Source organism: Ictalurus punctatus, chromosome 2 (assembly GCF_001660625.3).
Source record: "Ictalurus punctatus breed USDA103 chromosome 2, Coco_2.0, whole genome shotgun sequence".
In the NCBI taxonomy this organism is placed as follows: Eukaryota; Metazoa; Chordata; class Actinopteri; order Siluriformes; family Ictaluridae; genus Ictalurus; species Ictalurus punctatus.
In genome coordinates, this window is record NC_030417.2 from 22,553,356 (window position 1) to 22,565,514 (window position 12,159).

Consider the following 12,159-nt stretch of genomic DNA (forward strand, 5'->3'; position numbering starts at 1 on the left):
GGTTGAATTGTAATTCCAGGCAGAAACCACATGTTTACAAATGACTTGCTGACTGCAAATTCTAAATAAACACATACCCATTATTTCTCATATAGGTGTTAGTCATTATTTCTTTCTTTAACTTTAAACCCATTTCTACTCTATGGCATAACAGTTGCCAATCAGGGAGGGTTAATATGTGCTTCCTCCAAGACATGTGAAGCCAGCCACTGTATCTTTTTGAACTGCTGCTGCTATGTCCCAGAGCAGCTGAATATACTTGGAGGAAAACTGCTCTCTTCCACATACATGAGCTCACAAATGGCCACAATTGGTTAGCATGTTGCTTTGATTTATTAAGAGCGTATTGTAATAACATTCACTTATTCTCTCCCAATTACCCTCTCTTGGATTCCTGGCCATAGACAGCTGTTGTGGCATCACCAGGATCCAGACCCGCAATCTTGTGATAGGCTAAAGGCTTTTCTGTTGAGCCATTGATCAGGTTGTTTTACACAGTGGTTTGTAACATGTCTACAGATGTTTAATACTTTGGAGTTGGACAAAGGTTCTTAAAGATGAAGATCTGAGAATTATTATTAGTTTAATTCATTATTACTCTGTTCTGATGTCTTCTCACTCAACACATAACAAACGCCACCACTACCATGAGAGTGGACAGTAGATAATACAAATCTACTGTTTGCTTATTGTACATAAGACTTGTATACCACTCTTTATCCATATCAGAGGTATTTTTGCATTGTATTGTCTGTATGGACTTTCCGAGCTTGTTCTCTTTGTGTTTGTGTGCATTTACATCTCCAAAAACCATTCTGGTAGGTGGTAGGTGGATTAGCTCTGCTATAGTGCCTCTAGTTATGGCTGTTTGCTATTCTAACTGATTCAATAGTGTAATTGAAAACTAAATTGATTCATAATTTGATTATATAATATTAACCACTTAGATTACCAAATTATTATTTAATTTATTTTAAGGCATGCTCCTTTTATATTATAAAATCTAGTGAATAGGATATATGGTCAAGAGAGTGAGGAATGTGAATCTTGAGCCACCAATGGTTCTTGTGTGTTTAAGTGGGCTAAAAGCTGCTGTTTGACCGTTATACTACAAGCTCTATTCTTATGTACTATAGAAGCAAATGCACTGATGGTTTATTCGCATAGAGATTGTGGTAAAAACATCAGACGTGAGGTTTCAGTCACAAAGCTCCACAGGTGGCACGTTTCTGTGTGTCAATCATCACTTGATCATTAGACTCTAATTCACATCTCAGCAGGGAAACAGCAGCTCAGAATTTTTGTTTTTTTACATGTGTTTTGTGTTTTGTGTTTTATGTCCCCCCCTTATGCTTTGCCACCACAAGATGGTGCTGTTCTCCTTCTTATCAGACATGTACAACCAAGCTTCCATTCTCTCAAAACCTGTTGAAACACAGCAAAAAGCATCCGGTATGTGAGGTGCTCACCATGTAGATTCTTTAAGATAAAATAAGTGTCCATAATACGTTTACTTGTTAGAATGACAACTGAAATGTGCGTGGACAAAATGCCTTGAAAAATAAATGTGGCAGTTTTTCAGTGTGTGAAGTTTTGCATCGTTATTCACAAATGGAATACCCAAAGATCGTGTTAATGGAAGTCAAGAATGTGAATGCCTTAATGCAAAGTTTCCTGACCCTGGTCCTGGAGTACACCATGCCCTGCACATTTGAGTGTTTTCCCTGCTTCAGATAATTAACAGCCCTTCCTGAGTTGAAATGGTTGTGTTAGAGCATGGAAACACTAAAATGTGAAGGATGGGAATATTCCAGGAACAGGGTTGGGAACCTGTGCCTTAATGTAGTGGTCTCACAATGTTCCTTCATTCAGTCTTGCTTATGAATAATCAGCAGGTGGCACTGTGGCTTCATGTAAGTGCACTATGTGTGCAAAAGTTCAAGTGTCTTGAAAGCAGAGTCCCTGCTTTCAAGCCATAGTGTAATAGTTGTAGATTGGTACTATTATCTCCATATTGCCAACTCATCTGCCTTTGAAGATCAAAGCGGCATGTCAGACTCTTTAGAGTACCGCCACAGATAACCTTAATTTGAACTTCAATAAAGTCAACCATGTGCGTTGTGCATCTGCTGGCCTCAGCCCACCATCAACTACTATATTATACAACCTGTACGTACACAGCTTCATAGAAACCCTTTTATGACTGAGCTGCATGCTGTTTTTAACTTGGTGAAACTTATTAAATTCAACCTTGTATTTGCGAAAGACGCTACATGAATTAATTGTAACCAAGCATAAATTTGATATATAGTGGAAGACTTTGTACACAGCCAAAACTGACAGTTGGGGCAGACTTTTTCTGGTCTCAAAAAGGCTAGATAAGGACTTGTACGGTTTTGTTCATTCCAGGATTGAAAGCGAAGACATGCAGAAACTTGGCTAATGGCAGGCTCTCCGTTGGAGCTCTGCCATTTCTTGCATTGAATTCTTGGGAGGGGCAGATTGCGATTGGGTGACAGTAATCACCTGGGCCTAAAAAAATGCTTGCTGCTCTTACAGGTGTGGAACTGGACTTTGCTGAAAAAGTATGTGTGTATGAGAGCCTGATGGAGAACATGGGTATGAGTTGATCGCGTAAATACCAACATAATGTGCTTATAGCTCCCATGCAAATGGCATTTAGTTTGATACCAGTAGGTTTTAAAGTGTCACTGTGGTAATTTGAAAATCTACAAAAGCGATAAGATGTTTTCCCTTGACTTTAATATTTAACTCTGCTGCACTTTCCCCCCGATTGTGTCTGCTTCTTCACCATCTTTGCCTCTAGTCTTTGAATGTCTTTTCAACTGAAACTCAAACTCTGGCGATCATATGAATCTCTCGGGACAGAAGCATAATGGAGAGGAACTCATTTTCATTTCAGGAGGCCACTGTAAGTAAACACCAAAAATGGCTCTTTGAGCTCTTTACATACTTGAACAGAGACCAAACTTGCTTTCAACAAATCAGATTTGGTGTGACTTAAAACGCTTAGTTATTCAGGTTCCTGCCTTTGGGGATTATGGGACCAGAGAGTGAGGTGGAGAGAAAGAAAGAAAAAAGTTCTCATGAGGTTTTGCTGCATGCCTTGAGTTCTGCAAGTAAATCCTGCTATAAGTGTAACAGTAGGCGTGGGCATGTCAACCGTGCCAAGTATCAGTAGGGGTATGGCAACAAAAATGTCCCAGTGGACCAATCACAGCTCAGAATGTTTTGCTCGGGTGGAATGGAGCCGATCTGGGCATGAAATCTCTCGATTGAAATCTTATCACTTAATTACTCTCCAGTCTGAAAGCAAATACATTCTAGAGCAGTAGGTAAAGTTTGTTCCCATTTGGGTTTGTGTTCTCTTCTGCTCTCTACTGTGTCTTTGCAGAATTTCTGTAATGAAGTGGAGAAATTACTGTAATAATTCCCATATAGACCTTTAGATTGTTAACAAGTTTAACACTCATTTGAAGATTTAATGCCATCCACCACTGTAACTTCTTATGTACAGGCTAGAATCTTTTTTTTTTTTTTTTTTTTTTAAATCTTGGCTTAACTACTGGGCAAGTTGGTACATCTAAAGCTGGATGGCACTGTTTGCAGAACACAAAGTGTGTGTGTGTGTGTGTGTGTTAAGGTGTGACTGCAGGTTTAGTAGATCCCTTTGCATTTCTGGTTAATCTTTAAACAGAGTCAGATGCTAAAGATTGCAATAGTGATTACTATGCTTGCATGACTTACTATTGTACTCGTGTAGTAGTATGTCAAAAAGAAGATTTTATATATATTTCTAAATCATAGATTAAAGCTGAATTTCCAAAATAGCACAGAATTGTGATGTTCTTTTACCCACTCAGAAATCCTGAATGTAATCATAGTGTTATTGTGCCATTGATCCAATAAGCATCCCTCAAATTTGTAAACAGGAAGTTACTCTTTCTCTGCACAGGGTTTTTTTTTTTTTTTTTTTTTTTTTTTTTTTGCAATTAAAAGTTTTTGCTCCATAACATGCTCTTTGGGGTAAATGCATCTTAGATTAGGCTTCTCCTTAATGCAAAGATTAGTAGTATGAATAGCTACAAAAAGCTTTCTCATGGTTTCAGTTGGATGCCTGCTTTTTTTAGTGTCTTAAAGTAGTCTGTTTAGTGAACCTTTTCTGAATGGAAATCCCTATGTAGAGATTCCTTCAGAGTGCTAGATAGAACCATTTTGCCTAAAACTGTAGCCTACACCTGATTCAATATTAATATTATAGCACCATAAATATTCTTTCTACAGTTAGAGTCCATCATGCAGAACCTGACAGCAAATGTAAGGTTCACTATTAATGAAATAAGTTACTTTTTAACTGTATATTGTTGTGATAGTGCTTAAAGTCTAACTTACTATATCATGCTAACTTGATTTATTTTATTTTGGTTTAGTCCTATATTCTCCTGTAATGTGAAACAGTAAGAAAAATATTAGGAGGTAAATATAAATATAAATTCAGATCCAAAAATAGAATAAATTAAAATGAAATTTCAGGGAAAAAAAGAAAACTATATAGTGCCTCAATAAAGGATCAGTTGTATTTGTGTTAGACACTCATCTAAGCAGCTTCATTTGATGTGAAAGGAGAAAGCTTGCTGATTTTAGCACAAGCCATGCCTTGACTTCTTAATCTGACAATTCCATGACCTGTAGTCTGAAATTTTCCACATTCATAATGTACTTGACAGTAGAGGTATGTGAATGTACGAGATTCCTGTAACCATCAGATTCGGTGTCATGCACTGTTCCATGCTTTCTTTTTTTACCTGGGCTGCAGAGCAGGAAAACCTATTTTCCATTTACCCTCAAAATTTACCCTCAATCCAATTTCCAAAAGTTAGGAAATTGTATACACTTTAAACAGACGCAAACACGAACAAGAACAAAGAACTGATCCAGTGTTATTTCTTTTCTCCCCTGCAATCCAACAAAATTGTCACACATTCCTGAAATTCTGCCTCTTGTGCTACAGATTGTCATAGGCAGTATCATATATTCAGGCTTCTATTTTGCGTACATATTGTGGTTTGAACATTTAAAAAAAAAAAAAAAGTATTTCACAGTCTATAAAATAATCAAGCAGCTCTGATTGTTAGCTAGTAAGAGATGGTTGTCAAGTTTCAGTGAATTTCCAGTAACTCCCATTCCAATAAGCCAAGAAATTTAATACAATGTGTATGTAATGACAGTACTCTGATGACAATCTCTTGCTAATTTGCAACAAGTGCAACTTAAAGCCTGAAATTTGAATTATTATTATTATTATTATTATTATTATTATTATTATTATTATTTTTATTATTTTAAACACTTTTTCAAGATAATCCAATGTTAACCAAAATTAAAAATGTATACATGAGTGTGTATGTAACTGACATATAAAAGATTCTGACCGAGACATGGTGCATGCTTCCAATGCAAATGTGTTTTTTTTTCCCCCAGGCTTTAAATGCTATGGGAATTAGAGCTTGAATTTCATGTTAAATGTCAAATATAAAATCAAATCAAATTGTTATTTTGAGACAGTCATACTTTCAAGAAACTGTGAATTAGTAAATAGTTTTATTCTCTAAAGTGGCAGAAACAGGCTTTCGTAATCCCGACTATTGGGTAATTGAAAACCATATTCCTGGAAATGACGAATATCCAGCAGACAAATGGACAAATATCCAGCGAAACATATTTGTCAGAATACAGGTAGAGAAAATGGTCCAGCAAAAACTAGACTTGCCTAGACTTTTTTTTTTCTATTTTATTTTCAGGGAAGTCAAGAAGACCAAATCTGAAACTGTTACTACGGTTGTCCTCTTAAATAAGTCCAGACTATTTCATGTGCAGGATGTATGCTAAAACAATTTTTTTCAGCCTCCCTCCACATACATGCCATATAAATACACACATTGCTTTGCTCAGGTTAATGGATTTCTGTCAGAAACAGCAGCTCTTTTATGGGAGTCTTTTAGCAGGCGTGGCTGCTGTTTCAGCTAGGCAGTTTTAATAGTCTTATTCCCCCATACGCGTGCACACACACACACACACACACACACACACACACACATACAAAATGCTCTTCCACTGCTTAGGTCTAACCAAACCTCCTACAAGAGTCTTCAATAACATTACCTCTCCCTCTCACTGAGTTTGGCAGAAGAAGCTCAAACACAGAACGTGGTTTTTCTTCATGAAAATCACTATTGCAACAGTATAGTCGGCATGAGAAACTATCCCTAACTAATGAAGTTATATAACTTCAACACCAATCCAAGAATTGGCACTTGATCCTGGCACTTGAGGAAAACCTCAGAAGTCGAAAATTTAGTTCAGTGCAGACCATCTGTTAGAGCATCTGAATTAATGGCAATACCATTTGTTGGACTGGCCAGCTATGGATGTACACTCTAGAAGCATTGAGCAAAAGCCCAGTGGCATAAGAATTGAATATCTTTAGACTCTGGCTCTCTGGGCACCTGGGATTTTAGGTCCTTTCCTTTCAATTAAGACCCAGTCTGAAAATTATCAAGTTTTGAAGGTTGGTAAAAGTGAGGTTGCAGGTAGAGTTCCCAGTCCACGCCAGGTCCAGAACAGTGGTGCCATGGCTGGACATGACTGGCAGCAAATTAGCATTGGGAGCTTGCACCATGTCTCTGTCAGAATCTTGACCTTGGCTAATGTGAACATTTGGAAAAAGCAAGTGGCTCAAACAAGTATGATTTCAGGCAATTTATGGACTTTTTAACAATGCTTGTAAGTGATCACCATTGGGTCTCTCCATCCTCCATGGTAACGGCAAGTTGGAAGAGGTGGGAAGGGCAAGCCAATAAAGTGCACATGGTTCTGATTGAAAAGGAGAGGAAGATAGATGGAGAGGGAGGCAGGGCGATTTGTAACGTTTAACTCCAGTAGTAAAGACTAGTTTTGTCCTCTGCTCTCTGTGCATAGAAACTAAAAGAGGTAATTTTCCCTGCTTCATGTGCATGCAGTTGTTGTTCCAGTTTTAATAGTGTTTATGGAATTTGAGGTATTTTTACTGGGAATTTTTTACTGGACATGTTTGTGGAAGACTATACTGCCCAATCTGAGCACTGTATTTTACTACAATCTTTATTGTCCAGTTGCAATTTATGCTCAGGTCTGACTTTTTTGCCTTGATGGTTTGTATTTTGTATATGACACGTACTAGAGGTGCACATGGAACTGAATTTTTAAACTCACTCCCATCCACTACCAAATGAATTCAGGACAACTCCACTTCCTCCTACAGAATGTTTGGCCAACCCCACCTGTGCCATTATTTTTATATTATTTTCTAATGAACTTGTGCTTTATTTCCCAAAATATAAGAAAATTAGTTATTAAACCAGTGACTGATCAGAATTGAGCATTTACCAATCATAATGTATATGAATGAATACAGTCAATGAATGGTGCAGTGCCATGAGAGCAACATGCCATGTCCAATGCTCTCTTTTGTTAATGAACATAGCCATTCTTTGTCTTGCGAGTTTGTATCTGACTGCCAGCTTGACTTCCTATATGACTGCCGGCTCCTACACTTATGTACAGTGGGGGAAATAAGTATTGCACACGTCAACATTTTTTCAGTAAATATATTTCCCGTGAGTCTATTCACATGAAATTTTCACCAGACATCAGTATTAACTGAAGAAATCTAGAAATATAAATAATTCACAACATTAAAGTCCATAAATAAAGTTATGAGTAATAAAGTGGAATGACGCAGGAAAAAGTATTGAACACACTAACTGACATTTATTTAATAGTTAGTGGAGAAGCCTTTGTTTGTAATGACAGCTTCAAGACACTTCCTGTATGAATAAATGAATCAGCCACAGTATTCAGGTGTGATTTTGGCCCATTCTTCTAAATATATTGCCTTTATATCTTTTTCAATAGGATTCAAGTCAGGTGACTGACTGGGCCATTCTAACACCTTGATTTTTTATTTTTTTTTCTTTCTCTGAAACCAATTGAGAGTTTCCTTTATGCTTCATCCTGTATGCTTTGGATTGTTGTCCTGCTGGAAGGTCCACCCACATCTCATCTTCGTTGTCCTGGTGGATGGCAGCAGATTTTTCTCAAGAATCTCCAGGTAAAGGGGTCCATTCATCATTCCTTCAATTATATGAAGGGTGCCAGTACCATATGATGAAAAACAGCCCCACACCGTGATGCTTCCACCTCCAAACTTCACTGTTGGTATAGTGTTTTAAGGGTGATGTGCAGTGCCATTTCTTCTCCAAACATGGTGTGTTGTATGACAGCCAAAAAGTTCAATTTTGCTCTCGTATGATGAGACTACATTTTCTCAGTATTTCATAGGCTTGTCCAAATGAGTTCTAGCAAACTTTAAACGAGCTTCGACATACATTTTCTTTAGTAATGGAGTCTTGTGGGGTGAGCATGATCAGTGGATTGCATTGCCTATTGTTTTCTTTGTGATGATGGTACCTGCTGCCTCCAAGTGTTTCCGTAGCTCTTTCGGAGTGGTCCTTGGCTCTTGGGCTACACTTCTGCCTATTCTTCTGACTCTCTGGTCAGAAATCTTGCGAGGAGCTCGTGTGCGCGGCTGGTTGATGACTGAGTGATATTGCTCCCGTTTGCGGATAATGGGCCCAATGGTGCTTACTGGAAGATTCAGAAGTTTTGAAATACATCTGTATGCGATTCCATCAATATGTTTTGCAACAGTAAGGTTGCAAAGGTCTTGGGAGAGCTCTTTTGCTTTTACCCATCATGAGATGTTTCTTGTGCGACACCTTGGAAATGAAAAGCCGTATATAGACCATCAATTTACTAACCCAGCTGATATTAATTTGTACAGATTGGGGTAGGATTACTTCTGGATTTCAGCTGGTTCCTTGCCTTACCTTGCCAGTTCTCCAAGTTCTGCCTAGGAGAACTGCTTTTTCTTAGTGTGTTCAATACATTTTTCCTGTGTCATACCACTTTATTACACACAACCTTTTATTTATGGACTTTAATGTTGTGAATTCATTATATTTCCAGATTTCTTGAGTTAATACTGATGTCTGATGAAAATTTCATGTGAATAGCCTCATTGGATATATATTTGCTAAAAAAAAATATGTTGACACGTCCACTACTTATTTCACCCACTGTATGTAAATATCTACCTCTCCCACAACATTTTTGTTGGGTCCCAAAGGATCCCAGTGTGTATGCACAGGTCTAACCCACACCTATTGTTAGTGTGAAAATATCTCTGCTCTGAACAGTTTCATGAACAATAATAATCGATATTATTGTTTTGACCAGAATTAAATGATTATGAAAACCAGAAATTAATATGTGCGAGAAATCCCTTGTATTCTATATTTACATTTTAACTGATTTATTTTTAAAAAATCTTTTTAAAAAACTTCATGAAAAAATATATATTTACCAAAATCATGTCCCAATTATTAGCATTATATTTAGAACTTTATGCAACTTCCCCTTGCCAACACCTTATCCTATAATACTTGATCATTAAGCACAGTTATGCCTACAACAAAGCATTTCATAATCCTGACTGGCATGAGTTTTTTATGGTGAGCAGTTTTTGCTTTTATTACTGAGACATCTATGCTGAGAAATGTGCATGAAAGATGCAATGATATGTGTAACTGTAGCTATAATCAAACATGTGAAAGGGTATAATGTCTAACACTAAACAGGGAAATGTTATGGGGGCAGCTGATGCTATCCAAAGTTCTCTCTAGATAGTATCAACAATCTCTTGGGGGAAGTGGTAGCTCAGTGGTTAAGACATTGGCCACTGCAGGGCCCTTGAGCAAGGCCCTTAACCCTCAACTGCTCAGTTGTATAAATGAGATAAATGTAAGTCGCTCTGGATAAGGGCATGTAACAAATGCGGTAAATGTAAATGTCTCTAGAGATGCAATGATGTATTATAAGCAACTTTCACTTTTTGCTGTTTATTTCAGGCAGAGTCTCTTGACACAGCTCTTGTGCAGAATCATAAAATTTGACATTTGGCCCAAGAATAAAAGCTCAGCAGATATAAAATAAATCACTTTGCAATGTCTGGTTCTGTGTATCATTAAGCCATAAACAGTTGTACTGACCTAGTTTGCCAAGATACAATCAAAGGCATCAAAGGATGAATCGAGATGTACACACACACACACACACACACACACACACACACACATATTCACTCTTCCACTGCTAAGTATAACCAAACCTCGTACATAGAGCTGTGGCAAAGTCTATGACAGCGCTGCATAATTTGTTGATTGTGTGTGCGCGCGCGCATGTGTTTACTCTTTGCTTGCTAGCTAATATAATTGATGAAGCAATAGGAATCATTTTTGCTTTTGTCAGGATTGCCAGGTTTACTTTCACTGTATTGATCAGAGCAAGGAATATTCTACAAGGGAGATTCTACATTCATTTGTTGTTCACATATTTGGGAACCACTTTACATTGAACCTAATGTTTACCAGTGTCATGATGACATTTGTAATTGCTATTATTTATTATTCAGACATTGCATTTGATTAGGCACATGTTCCATGCTAAAACATTTCAACAAGGAGGCAAATCCTGCGTCCTGTTTTTGATTAATGGCTACTGTATTTGTTGAACAGTATTGTTTTTCCTTTGTGTCTGTGCCTTTCTGGTGGGACAAGACACTGGCCCCAGACTGAGACGTGTTCATAAATAAACGTGCCACTGGCTTTGCCCCACAAACGATGTCTGTGTGTTTATGTTCTAGTCCAGCAGAGGCCCCTGTGTCCATCTGTGCTTACTCTCACACTAGATTTCTCTTTCTCTCTCCACCTCTCTCTTTCTGTTCCTTGCTTCAGGTGTGTCGACATGTGTTTGCGGATACCTCTATAAGCCAGATGTTTGGAGGTCTGGATGAAGCACAGCATCCGAATCAGGCTATTGGTGTACTCCGACCTTCTCTGTTTTTCCCTCTTCCTCTTTTTCTTTCCATTCCTCTCTTTTGCTTTTTTTCGCTCTCACTTACTGTATGCATGTGTGTGGTCATGGACTGCTTCCACTGTCTGACTCCAGTTCTCCCAGAAGCTAATTGTGTGGTTATAATCTGTGGTCTGAGATTACTCTTCAAGCCATCACTGCCTAATTTCTATCATCAGTGTGAAAAAACAGGCACAAATTTCTAATCATCAAACCATACAAAGTGTGCCTTTTGTCTCCAACTGTTGTCTCTGCTTCATCATGTTGCCCGTTGGCTACTTTTTTCCCAATGTAGTATTTCTTTTACATCTTTATAATTAAAGAGTCCAGTCATTAAAACTGCTGAACAGTTATTAACATAAATGCACATCTTTGGTCACATGTCAGAAGACTAAAAAAAATTTTCATTTTCTATGTTTGTTTGAATCCAGTCTGATTTGTGAAGCACCTTGGAACTGTAAAATAACACAAGCTTCGCACAGGCCTTTACTGGCTTTGTTGTAAATATAATAAGACCCATGAAAACCCTGTGGAGATTTTTTACAGGCTGTCCTAAGATATGGGTGGTCTTCGTATTACTGCCTTGAGAGGTAGGCAAAAAGTCATTTGTGTTTAGATGTCAATGATCCAAAAATGAACCCTGTGAAATTTAGCTTTACAATACTGTTTCCAGAATATAGCATTTAGAATTATTTGTCCTGTATGGTTTCTAGTCTGCAAAATATATGCAGGCTGCTTCATCATTTCCTCCTTGGTTGAAATGAAATATTCTGATATTCTCTGTATTATGATAAAGAGATGTGCTTAGAAAATGTAAGCAGGGGCTCATTCCCTTATTCCCACTATCTGAAATATCTCAAGTTTTCCAATGTTGAACTTTCTTGACATCCTTAATAAGGTGTTTTTATTTTTGAATATTTGAAGGTGAAGAGTTGGCGCCTCTGCTCATAAAGGCAGCAGGAGTCTCCCTATGTGGCAGTAGAGCCAGCTGATTCAGCTCTTCCCTTGTTTACACTGAGGCTAGCGTTAGCGAAACCCAATGCAGCTAGCATAAACTAGTTCCGCTGTAGCATCTGCTATCTCTCCATTTGTCACCGCAAAAGGTTTACTAAACTGATGTGCATAATG

General features: G+C 37.8%; 1 long non-coding RNA gene across 6 annotated transcripts in view; it reads left to right on the forward strand.

Moving 5' to 3' along the window:
* The window catches only part of LOC108256418 (uncharacterized), a 90,797-nt gene that overhangs the window by 16,428 nt on the left and 62,210 nt on the right, over positions 1–12,159 (forward strand). Inside the window, exon 1 of one of the 6 annotated variants that reach the window (XR_008393157.1) lies at positions 2,085–2,932. The exons of the other annotated variants lie outside the window; for them this stretch is intronic. This is a non-coding gene — a long non-coding RNA (uncharacterized LOC108256418). Of the gene's footprint in view, positions 1–2,084; positions 2,933–12,159 lie in introns of those variants that run through there. 6 annotated transcript variants of the gene reach the window in all.